At 42.5% G+C, this 11,133-nt stretch overlaps 1 non-coding gene across 1 annotated transcript; it reads left to right on the top strand.

The window, feature by feature from the left end:
• The first annotated feature begins 2,084 nt into the window (after positions 1-2,084).
• LOC119938386 lies at positions 2,085-2,221 on the top strand. The gene has a single exon (XR_005454419.1). It is a non-coding gene; the product is annotated as a small nucleolar RNA SNORA7 (small nucleolar RNA).
• Positions 2,222-11,133: the final 8,912 nt, after the last annotated feature.

The raw sequence follows: 11,133 nt of genomic DNA, 5'->3' as shown, positions 1-11,133 counted from the left end.
GAGAAGGGGGAGAGAGTTTCAGGCAGAAGTGAGAGGTCTGCAGTGGGAGATACAAAGAGGTGGCACACTGAGAAGGTTAGCTTGAGATCCAAGGTGTGAGCTAGGTTATAGTGGGAGAAAAGAGTGGCCAAGAAGAGGGCAAAATAGATTTTGCATCATAAACCCAGTGGTAAAGAGTTTCTTCTTGAAGTGGCAAGGGACTTTATATCTGAGGAATGGCTAAATCCATAGTCCTTGGCTGAATGCACCAACTGAATGTATGTATTGGATGAATAATACTTACTCCTTTGAACAACTATGCTCTTACTGTTTGTGCAAACTGTTTATTTTTTTTCCAGTATAGCCATTTGTTATTTATAGGTGTTTACCATCCATGTATGCCCAACACCAGAGAGGTCGGAATGCATAAATCAAGTCATGGAGGGATTATGTTCGCACAGTTTTATTTATTATATAATGTCAATTAACCATGCAGGATTCTGAGGAAAGAAGATGGCATTTGAACAAATTAGATGCAGTCTGATTTAATAAACAATTCAGCAGGAATTTCAACTGGCAAATGGCCCTCCTGGAAAACTCTTTTATTTAACTTTTAAAAGAGAATTGAATATCACTGTCTATCTCCTTTCTCTTGTTTCACTAAACTCTTAATTTATGTCCCTGTTTCTGCAACTGTTAAAAGATCTTAAAATCCCTTTCTCTCTTTTGTATAACAAATGAAAATGCTTCGTTCACAATTACAGATGCCTTTTAAACAGGGATTTCATTAAGATCAATTACAAAGGCTCAGTACAATCTTGAAATGAGCAAAGCACTTTCTCAAATAATTGGTTAAAGTGAAAGGATATTTACGCTACGTTGTAAGCTTGTAGTGGGAAGGCAATGTGCCTACCAACTCTGTTGGTCTGAACTTTCCCAAGCACTTAGTATAGTGCTCTGAACATAGTAAGCACTCAATAGGTACCACTGATTGAATGATTGTGTTCCTTTTTTTATATGGTATTTATTAAATGTTTATGTGCCAGGCACTGTACTAAACCTTGGGGTAGATAGAAGCTAATCAGTCCATGACCCACATAGGGCTCACAGTCATAATCCCCAGATTACAGATGAGGTAGCTGAAGCCCAGAGAAGCTAAGTGACTTGTCCAAGGTTACACAGCAGACCAGTGGCAGAAACAGGATTAGAACCCAGTTCCTTACAACTCCCAGGCCCATGTGCCATTCATTAGACTATGCTGCTTCTACATTTGGGAGGAGAATTTAACTTATCATCATCTAGCCTTCTTTATGTGAAATTCTAGGATTACCCTTAGAGATACATCAGTAAAAATCCCAGAAGTAAAACTTACCCATAAAATTGGGAAGCTGAAAAAATATATATTTTCCTCTTGGAATTGTTTTTTACAGTCCTTTGCTAGGAAAGCAATGAACAACCTACAGTAAATAGCTGAAGACTTTGCTGCAGCTGGAAAGCTTTGTTTATATGGTCAGATTTCAAGGACCTCACTTGGACCTCATTCCTTCCTTTCTTAGATATTCTGGATTTTTCTCCTTCAAGCTTCTTCCCCACAAAGCAGATGGATTGGTAGCTACTTCAGTATAAGGGACAGTGGAATGGCAAGAACTGTTTGGAAGTAGCACACTGTGTCCTACTGAATGTCTTTTCTGTCATTATTTCTTCCAGAGGACTGAAACTGAGAAGATCAATCAATGGTATTAATTGTGTGTAGAGAACTTTACTAAGTGCTTGGGAGAGTACAACAAAACTGACTAGGTCGACTATTCCCTGCCCATAATGAGTTTACAGTTTAATAATAAAAATGATAATGTTGGTATTTGTTAAGCACTTACTATGTGCCAAGCACTGTTCTAAATGCTGAGGTAGATACAACGCAATTAGATTGTCCCACATGGGGCTCACAGTCTTAATCCCGATTTTACATATAAGGGAACTGAGGCCCAGAGAAGTGAAGTGACTTACCCAAACTCATACAGCTGATGATCCAGTTTAACAGATCCAGTTAATCCAGGATCTTAGCAATTTCATATATATTCTATTAGGCCTGTCCTGATTCTAGAAATTCCCTCTCAGGATCACACCTGGAGAGTTTCCAGTACTCTACCAGTCTCGGCTATGGGAGGGTGAGTCAAGCAGAGGCATACCCATTCCATTCCTAGTGTGGGCAGTGGCTAGTGAGTGGAAGACATTTGCTGCAAGTCAAAACACACCTGTGCTGGGCAGCAGCGGCATGGGAGAGACTAGAGGGGGGAGACAAGTTTACTGTGCTGAAGAAGGCAATGGTACATCACGTCCATATTTTTAATCAAGAAAACTCTATGAATACCATTTCAGATGGAGAGTGGGGCATTCTGGGAGAGATCTGTCCATGGAGTAGCTATGGGTCAGAGATGACTTGACAGCATAAAACAAGATACTAGAATTAGACCAGCCCTATAATCCCCCTGTAGGTCTGTCCAGCCTGAATCGGACAGATTTCTGGGTCCGGTTTGAGCAAACCCAAATCCTTTATGTCTCACTAATGGTACAAATAACAGAATAGCTTCCTGTTGGGCATTCATTCACTGATTTACTGTTTATCCCCCTTTTTGTTTAGCTACCAAGCCTATTTACAACTGGTACCAACTGTTTGCCTTCTCCTGTCTCTCTATATTCATTTCTGGGATTACTGGATTACTGCATCAGCCTCCTCTCTGATCTCCCATCCTCCTGTCTCTCCCCACTTCAGGCTGTACTTCACTCTGCTACCCGGATCATCTTTGTGCAGAAACACTCTTGGCATGTTACTCCCCTCCTCAAAAATCTTCAGTGGCTGCCTGTCAACCTATGAATAAAGCAAAAACTCCTCACTCTTAGCTTCAAGGCTCTCCATCCCCTCGCCCCCTCCTACCTCACCTCCCTTCTCTCCTTCTACAGCCCAGCCTGCACCCTCCAATCCTCTGCCACTAACCACCTCACTGTACCTCGTTCTCACCTGTCCCGCCATCGACCCCCAGCCCACATCCTTCCCCTGGCCTGGAATGCCCTCCCTCCACAAATCCGCCAAGCTAGCTCTCTTCCTCCCTTCAAAGCCCTACTGAAAGCTCACCTGCTCTGGGAGGCCATCCCAGACTGAGCCCCCTTTTTCCTCTCCTCCTCCCCATCCCCCCAACCCTACCTCCTTCCCCTTCCCACAACACTTGTATATATATACACAGATTTATTACTCTATTTTACTTGTACATATTTACTATTCTATTAATTTTGTTAATGATGTGTATATAGCTTTAATTCTATTTGTTCTGACGATTTGGACACCTGTCTACATGTTTTGTTTTGTTGTCTGTCTCCCCCTTCTAGACTGTGATCCCATTGTTGGGTAGGGGCTGTCTCTATATGTTGCCGACTAATACTTCCCAAGTACTTAGTATAGTGCTCTGCACACAGTAAGTGCTCAATAAATAGATTGAATGAATGAATTTCTGATCCATTCCTGGAATTACCACTTAGAAAAGGGTCTCACCTCTCATCACATAAACAAAGCAATCACCTTGAAAATGTTAGAGGAGGAAGGTGCTAGACAAAAAGGAAATCCACCCACATGTACATATCCCCCTACTCTGCCTCCTTTATATGCAATTTATTTCAGGGCCTGTTTCCTCCACTAGATTGCATTCTCCTTGTGGGCAGGGATCATATTTCTACTAATGCTATTGTTGAACTCTCCCAAGAGTTCAAAATAGAGCTCTGTCCACAATTATTGCTCAATAAATACCATTTTTAAAAATTCATTGCTATGAACTCCATATCAGAGAAACTGGCAATAACTTGTCAGTATGTCTAGCAGATTAGATCCACCCAAATACCAAGATCTACTTTCTAGCTGAAGGTGTTCTGTGATTCACATCTCCCTCCCCTGTCCTCATCTATCCTCTGAGAGCCAAAGAATAATTATGTTACTTGTTTAGCACCTACTATGTGCTTAACACTGTAGAAAGATAATCCAGGCAACAGAGTGAGGTATAGACTGAAGTTGTGGGAGAGACAGGAGGTTGGGAGGTCATAAAGGATGCTGATGCAGCAATCCAGTCAGGACAGGATGAGTGGCAGTGGTTTGGATCAATCATATTTATTGAGCGCTTACTGTGTGCAGAGCATTGTACTAAGTGCTTGGGAAGTACAAGTTGGCAACATATAGAGACGGTCGAAAAGGGCAGACCTTGGTGATGTTGTGAAGGTGAGACCGGCAGGCTTTGGTGACAAATTGGATATGTGAGGTGAATGAGAGAGCAGAGTCAAGGATGACACCAAGTTTGCAGGCTTGTGAGATGGGAAGGATGGTAGTGCCGTCCACAGTGACGGGAAAGTCAGGGAGAGCACAGGGTTGGGGAATAATAATAATAATAATGGCATTTGTTAAGTGCTTACTATGTGCAAAGCACTGTTCTAAGCGCTGGAGAGGATACAAGATGATCAGGTTGTCCCCTGTGGGGCTCACAGTCTCAATCCCCATTTTACAGAGGAGGCAACTGAGGCACAGAGAAGTGAAGTTACTTGCCCAAAGTCACACAGCTGACAAGTGGCAGAGACCGGATTAGAACCCATGACCTCTGACTCCCAAGCCCATGCTCTTTCCACTGAACCACGCTGCTTCTCATAAACAAAGGAATTCAATCAATCATATTTATTGAGCACTTACTACATGGAGAGCACTGCACCAAGCTCTCGGGAGAGTATGATGCAAGATAATTAATGGACACACTCTCTGCCCACAATGAGCCTACTGCATTTCTACGTGTGACCAGGCATTTTTCAACTATCGCTATTGCTTTAGCTACCATATCAAAGAGGATCAGACCTTGGAGATCCTAACTGAAAGCGACTCTGAATGACCTAACCTGGGCAGCAAGGAAATTGATTAAGGAATAAACTAGCCATTTCTAGCCTTTAATTGGTGCTGTAACTCTAAACATAGCCATAACCTAAACATAGCCATGTTCAGGCATGCTCCAACCACCTGATGTTGAAGGCATCTGGTTTGAGATCTGATCTGTTTTTTTTGCATTTGGGACAATGTAGCGGTGTTTTCCCTCTTCCTCCATTTACTGAGTATTAGTTTATAGCATCAGTTACCAGGCTCCTTGGCTATGAATGTCACGAAGAAAATTGGTTTAGGTAACAGTGCAGGGATTTGAATGACGATAAGGAGCTCTGTCTTGGACTTGTTGAGTTTTAGGTGGTGGGAGGAAATCCAAGTAGAGATGTCCTGAAGGTAGGAGGAGATTCATTCATTCAATGGTATTTATTGAGCACTTACTGTGTGCAGAGCACTGTATTAAGCACTTGATATGAGCCTGGAGGGAGAGAGAACAGGGGAGGAGATATAGATTTGGGTATCATCCACGTAGAAATGATAGCTGAAGCCATGGGAGAGAATGAGTGATTTGCCCAAGATCACACAGCAGACATATAGGTCCATGCTCATTCAACTAAATGAGACAGGGAAAGATGAGTGTTAGATTTTGAGCTCCTCAAATCTCTTAAACACTCTACATTATAAGATCACACTTATTAGAGCGGCAGCAAGGCCTAGTGGATACAGCATGGGGCTGGGAGTCAAAAGGACCTGGGTTTTAATCCTGGCTCTTTCCCTTGTCTGCTGTGTGACCTTGGGCAAGTAGCTTCACTTCTTTGTGCCACAGACCTAATGTAAAATAAGGATTTTATCACCTGTCAACTGCAAAATTATGATTGACTGTGACTCCATGTGGGACTTGGACTGTGTCCAACCTGATTACCTTACATGTACTCCATTCATTCATTCAATCGTATTTATTGAGCACTCACTGTGTGCAGAATACTGTACTAAGCGCTTGGGAAGTATAAGTTGGCAACATATAGAGACAGTCCTTACCCAACAACGGGCTCACAGTCTAGAAGACTGGCATGCCTGGCATGTAGTAAGCACTGAAACACCACAAAATAAAGTATTAATATATGTGACATTTTGGGAAAACTAGCCCATTAAACTTAATGGTGGTGATATCAGGGAGAAATTTATGACTGTACACGATTTTCTCAAAGCACCGTGACAGAGACAAGAATTTAGGTTGAATGTAAAGAGAGAACAAATGGAGAATGCAAAAGTAAATCCAAATTCTTACCCTTAATTGAACAAGTTTCAGTTGTCACACAAAGATGCACAACCAGCTTATCTGGAGGCTGAGCAGATGTGCTCGGCCTGTACTTACAGTTCACCGTACAAGTAGAGCCAACAGTATGTCAGAATGGCTGAGAGAAAGAACAGGAGCTCACTCTTTCCTGAATTTAAAAGCTCTGCCTGACCTGCTGATTAGCTGAGCTTTTCCTAAATTCCTCACAGATGGCTCCAATGAACCCAACGAATTTGAGGAAATGTAGTCCTAGAGGAGGCAGGGAAAAGTAGCTCTTAGAAAGTGAGAGTTCCAGGAATATGATTCTTACTCAGTCTTTTGGTTTCAGTCCTGCCCACGTGGATTATTTCACGACCCAACTTTGCCAACACTGTCTTATGTGGATTGTGAGTTCTCTTGTGGGCAGGAAACATGCTAAATGTAGTGATTTGCACTCAGTAAGGACTGGATAAATAATATTGATTTGATTTTTATTTAAATGTGGCTTAGAGGTGAGGTCCTTGGGGTCAGGGAACATATCTACCAACTCTGTTGTACTGTACTCTCCAAAGCACTTAGTACAGTGCATGGAACACAGTAAGGGCCCAATGAATACCACTGATTGAAATAGCCCAGGCCTGGGAGCAATAGGATCTGGGTTCTAATCCTGACTGTCATTTGCCTAATATGTGATCTTGGTAAAGTCAACTCTTCTGTGCCTCAGATTCCACATCTCTAAAATGGAGGGTTCAATACCTGTTCTCCCTCCTTTTTAGCCTGTGAGTCTCTCCTTCAACCCCATAGTTATCACCCCATCTTCCTCCCACCATTTCTCTTCAAACTTCTTGAGAAAGTTGTTTACACTTGCTGTCTCCATTTCCTCTTCTCCAATTCTCTTCTAGGTCTCATCCAGTCTGGCTTGAGTCGCAAGCCCTGGTTCATACCGAACTGGACCTTCCTGGACCGGGGGAAGTCTTGGTGATACATAGTAGAGTTCCAACCACAGCTCTGATCACCAAAGTTCCTGTGGAAAATTTTTAAATTAGTTTTTACCAGCGTGAAAGGGGGTGACACATACACACTCCACCAAGATCCGATACCAATCATATTTATTGAGCGCTTACTGTGTGCAGAGCACTGTACTAAGCGCTTGGGAAGTACAAGTTGGCAACATATAGAGATGGTCCCTACCCAACAGTGGGCTCACAGTCTAGAAGGGGGAGACAGAGAATAAAACAAAACATATTAACAAAATAAAATAAATAAAATAGATATGTACAAGTAAAATAAATAAATAAATAAATAGAGTAATAAATATGTACAAACATATATACATATATACAGGATATATACATATACAACATATATACAACATAGATACAGTCTGCTGGTTGAGGGAGCTCATTCTGCCAATGCTTCTTCTTTCTACTTCCAAGTGCTGCTGCCCTCTGCTCCTCTCAGCATGCTTCCTCTTTGCTTCTGCCAATCTTCTGTTGCCCTTTTGCATGTCTCTTTTTGGTTCACAAGAGTGCTTTTTATGTGCCTTAGGCATGGCAGCTGTGGCCCTATGTGGCAGTCACTGATTGGTCCATTACCTATTAATCAATCAATCGTATTTATTGAGCAATTACTGTGTGCAGAGCACTTGGGAAGTACAAGTTGGCAACATATAGAGATAGTCCCTACCCAACAGTAGGCTCACAGTCTAGAAGAACAGTTACTGTCTAGAACAGTGATAGAAAGCCCTGCCTGCCTCCATGCCCCACCCACAAAGGTCCACAATCACCTGCCTCAAGAAGGGTGTATCAGTGGATTTTTGTTGTTGTTGTTCTCAGGATCACAAACAGTCTTTTACAAGGCACTGTGGTTGACAGTCTCCAGTGGCTGCCTGTCAACCTACGAATCAAGCAAAAACTCCTCCTTCTTGGCTTCAAGGCTCTCCATCACTTTGTCCCCTCCTACCTCATCTCCCTTCTCTAACCTTCTACAGCCCAGCCTGCACCCTCCGCCGTTAACCTCCTCACTGTGCCTCGTTCTCACCCGTCCCATCATTGACCCCGGCCCACATTCTTCCCCTGGCTCGGAATGCTCTCCTTCCACACATCCGCCAAATTAGATCTCTTCCTCCCTTCAAAGCCCTACTGAGAGTTCACCTCCTCCAGGAGGCCTTCCCATACTGAACCCCCTTTTTCTTCTCCTCCTCCTCATCCCCCCCAGCCCTATTTCCTTCCCCTCTCCACAGCACTTGTATATATTTGTACAGATTTATTACTCTATTGTACTTGTACATATTTACTATTCTGTTTATTTTGTTAATGATGTGCATATAGCTGTAATTCTATTTGCTCTGATGATTTTAACACCTGTCTACATGTTTTGTTTTGTTGTCTGTCTCCCCTTCCTAGACTGTGAGCCCGTTGTTGGGTAGGGACCATCTTGATATGTTGCCAACTTGTACTTCCCAAGCACTCAGTACAGTTCTCTGCATATAGTAAATGCTCAATAAATACGATTGAATGAATGAATGAATGAAAGGCAGCTTGTGAGTTCACCATAGCTTCTGCCCCCTTCAATCCATAGAGACAGCCCTCTCTAAAGAAACCAGTGACCTCCTTCTCACCAAATCTGATGGCCTCTATTCTATCCTAACCCTCCTATACCTCTCAGGTGCGTTCAATACTGTAGACCACTCACTTCTCCTTGAAACTTTATCCAAACTTCACTTCACTGACATTGTCCTCTTTTGGTTCCCCTCATCCCCTTAACTGCTCCTTTTCAATTTCTTTTGCTGGCTCCTCTTCAGCCTTCCTCCCTCTGACAGTGGTGGTCCCTTAAGTCTCAGTTCTATGTCCCTTTATATCCTCCATCTATAACCACACCCTTAGAGAACTCATTTGCTCCCATGGCTTCAACTACCATCTCTACACAGAGGATTCCCAAATCTACATCTCCAGCTCTGACCGCTCCCCTTCCCTGCAATTTCACGTTTCTTCCAAACACCTCAGCCTAAATATGTCCATAATTGAATTCTTTATTCTTTATTCTCTCACCCAAATCCTGTCTTCTCCCTGTCTTTTCTCTGTCTTTCGCATCACTGTAGACAATACTATTATCCTCCCTCTCACACAAACACATAACTTTGGCATTGTCCTCAAGTCATATTTCTCATTCCGCCCACATAGTCAATCTGTCACCAAATCCTGTAAGTTCTACCTTCTCAACGTTTCTAAAATCTGCTCTTTCTTCTCCATCCAAACTGCTACAACACTGATCTAAGCATTTATCCTATCCCATCTTGACTACTGGATCTGCCTCTACACTGACCTTCCGGCCTCCTGTCTCTTCCCACTCCAGTGCATACTTCACTCTTCTTCATGGGCCATTTTTCAACAAAAATGTTCAGTCCATATCTCTCCACTCCTCGGGAACTGCCAGTGGCTGGACATCCACCTCTGCATCAAACAGAAATTCCTTACTTTTGGCTTTAAAGCACTCAATATGCTTTCATCTTCCTCCCTCACTTCACTGATCTCCTATTACAGCCTGGATCTCCTACTCCACTCCTCTAGAGCCAGCTTACTTCACTTTGTCCCGATCTTGTCTATTTCACCGCCAACCACTTATCCATGTCCTCCCCCTAACGTGGAACATCCCCCACCTCCATTTGCACCAGATCACCACTCTACCTTCAACGCAAGAGGCTTTTCCTGATTAAGCTCTCTTTTCCCCAGATCGCTCTCCCTTCTACATTATCTTTGTGCTAGGATCTTTGACCTTTGGACATTTAATAATAGCCCCACCCCAAACCACACTATACTTATGAACATATCTTTAAATTATATATTATAAATCATTTATTTATATAGATGTCTGTCTCCCCCTCTAGACTGCAAAGTCATTATGGGAGGAAATGTGTCTGCTAATTCTGCTATATTGTACTCTTCCAAGCACTTAGTACAGTGCTATGCACAGAGTAACCCATTAATAAATACCATTAATTAACTGATTGGATGAGTACTGTTCCTGATCTACATATATAGTATTTACCCAAGTGCTTAGTACACTACTTGGCACCTAATAAACACTTAAAAAAATTCCCACAGTTTTGATAATCCATGCCCTCAGGACCTATGATCATATGGCAGGCCTGTGACAGCATTGGGTCTAGAATCTAGAACTTCTAACTCCCAATCAACCAATCAATGGAATTTATTAAACACTGACTGGGTTGTGGAGCACTGCACTAGGTACTTGAGGAGAAAAATACAACAGCATTGATAGACAGATTCCCTGCCCACAAGGAGCTTACAGTCTGGAGAAGGAGACAGACCTTAATATAAAAAAAAATGGATATACCAGACGCTCAGCTTTTTTCTCTAGAGGAAAATCATTTGAAATGTGTCGCATGTACATTCTGGAAGTCAGCTTTCTGAAAATGCCATTGATGACTGGAATTACACCCAATTAAGGCCATCTTTTCCCTTCTACTCCTTTAGTCCAGCCCTCAGCCTAAACTCATTTTGAACGCCTTGAATGCTTTTACCCATCAATCTCCCAGAGTGTATACATCAGCAGATTTTAACTTGGGAGCACCAAACTCTAGCTTCTGAAATACCTCATTATGCCAGAGATTCTTTTTCTCAGAGTAGGGACAAATATAAGCCAAGAAAACCGAAACATTAGTCTTTAATTAGGCCCTTCAGTTTTTCACGTTGTCGGTATTCCAATCCGACTGATTTCCAACTCACAGTGCAGCTTCCAGATCGCCTAGGAAAGTTTTATTCCTGACCTTGTACTTGACACAAAATTCCAAAACGGAAATAGTTCACTGGTTTGACATTATCCATGCCCTTCCAATATCTGCACAGACTAAATCCTTCAGCATGCCTCTAGCTTTCCTTATCTCTCTCTGTGGTTTTGACAAAGATACGGTGCAGCACACATAGTTCTGTGTTGCGTGGAATTTTACTGACTGAATTGT

This window comes from Tachyglossus aculeatus, chromosome 1, assembly GCF_015852505.1.
Source record: "Tachyglossus aculeatus isolate mTacAcu1 chromosome 1, mTacAcu1.pri, whole genome shotgun sequence".
Classification (NCBI taxonomy): Eukaryota; Metazoa; Chordata; class Mammalia; order Monotremata; family Tachyglossidae; genus Tachyglossus; species Tachyglossus aculeatus.
This window is presented reverse-complemented; position numbering and strand designations above follow the sequence as displayed.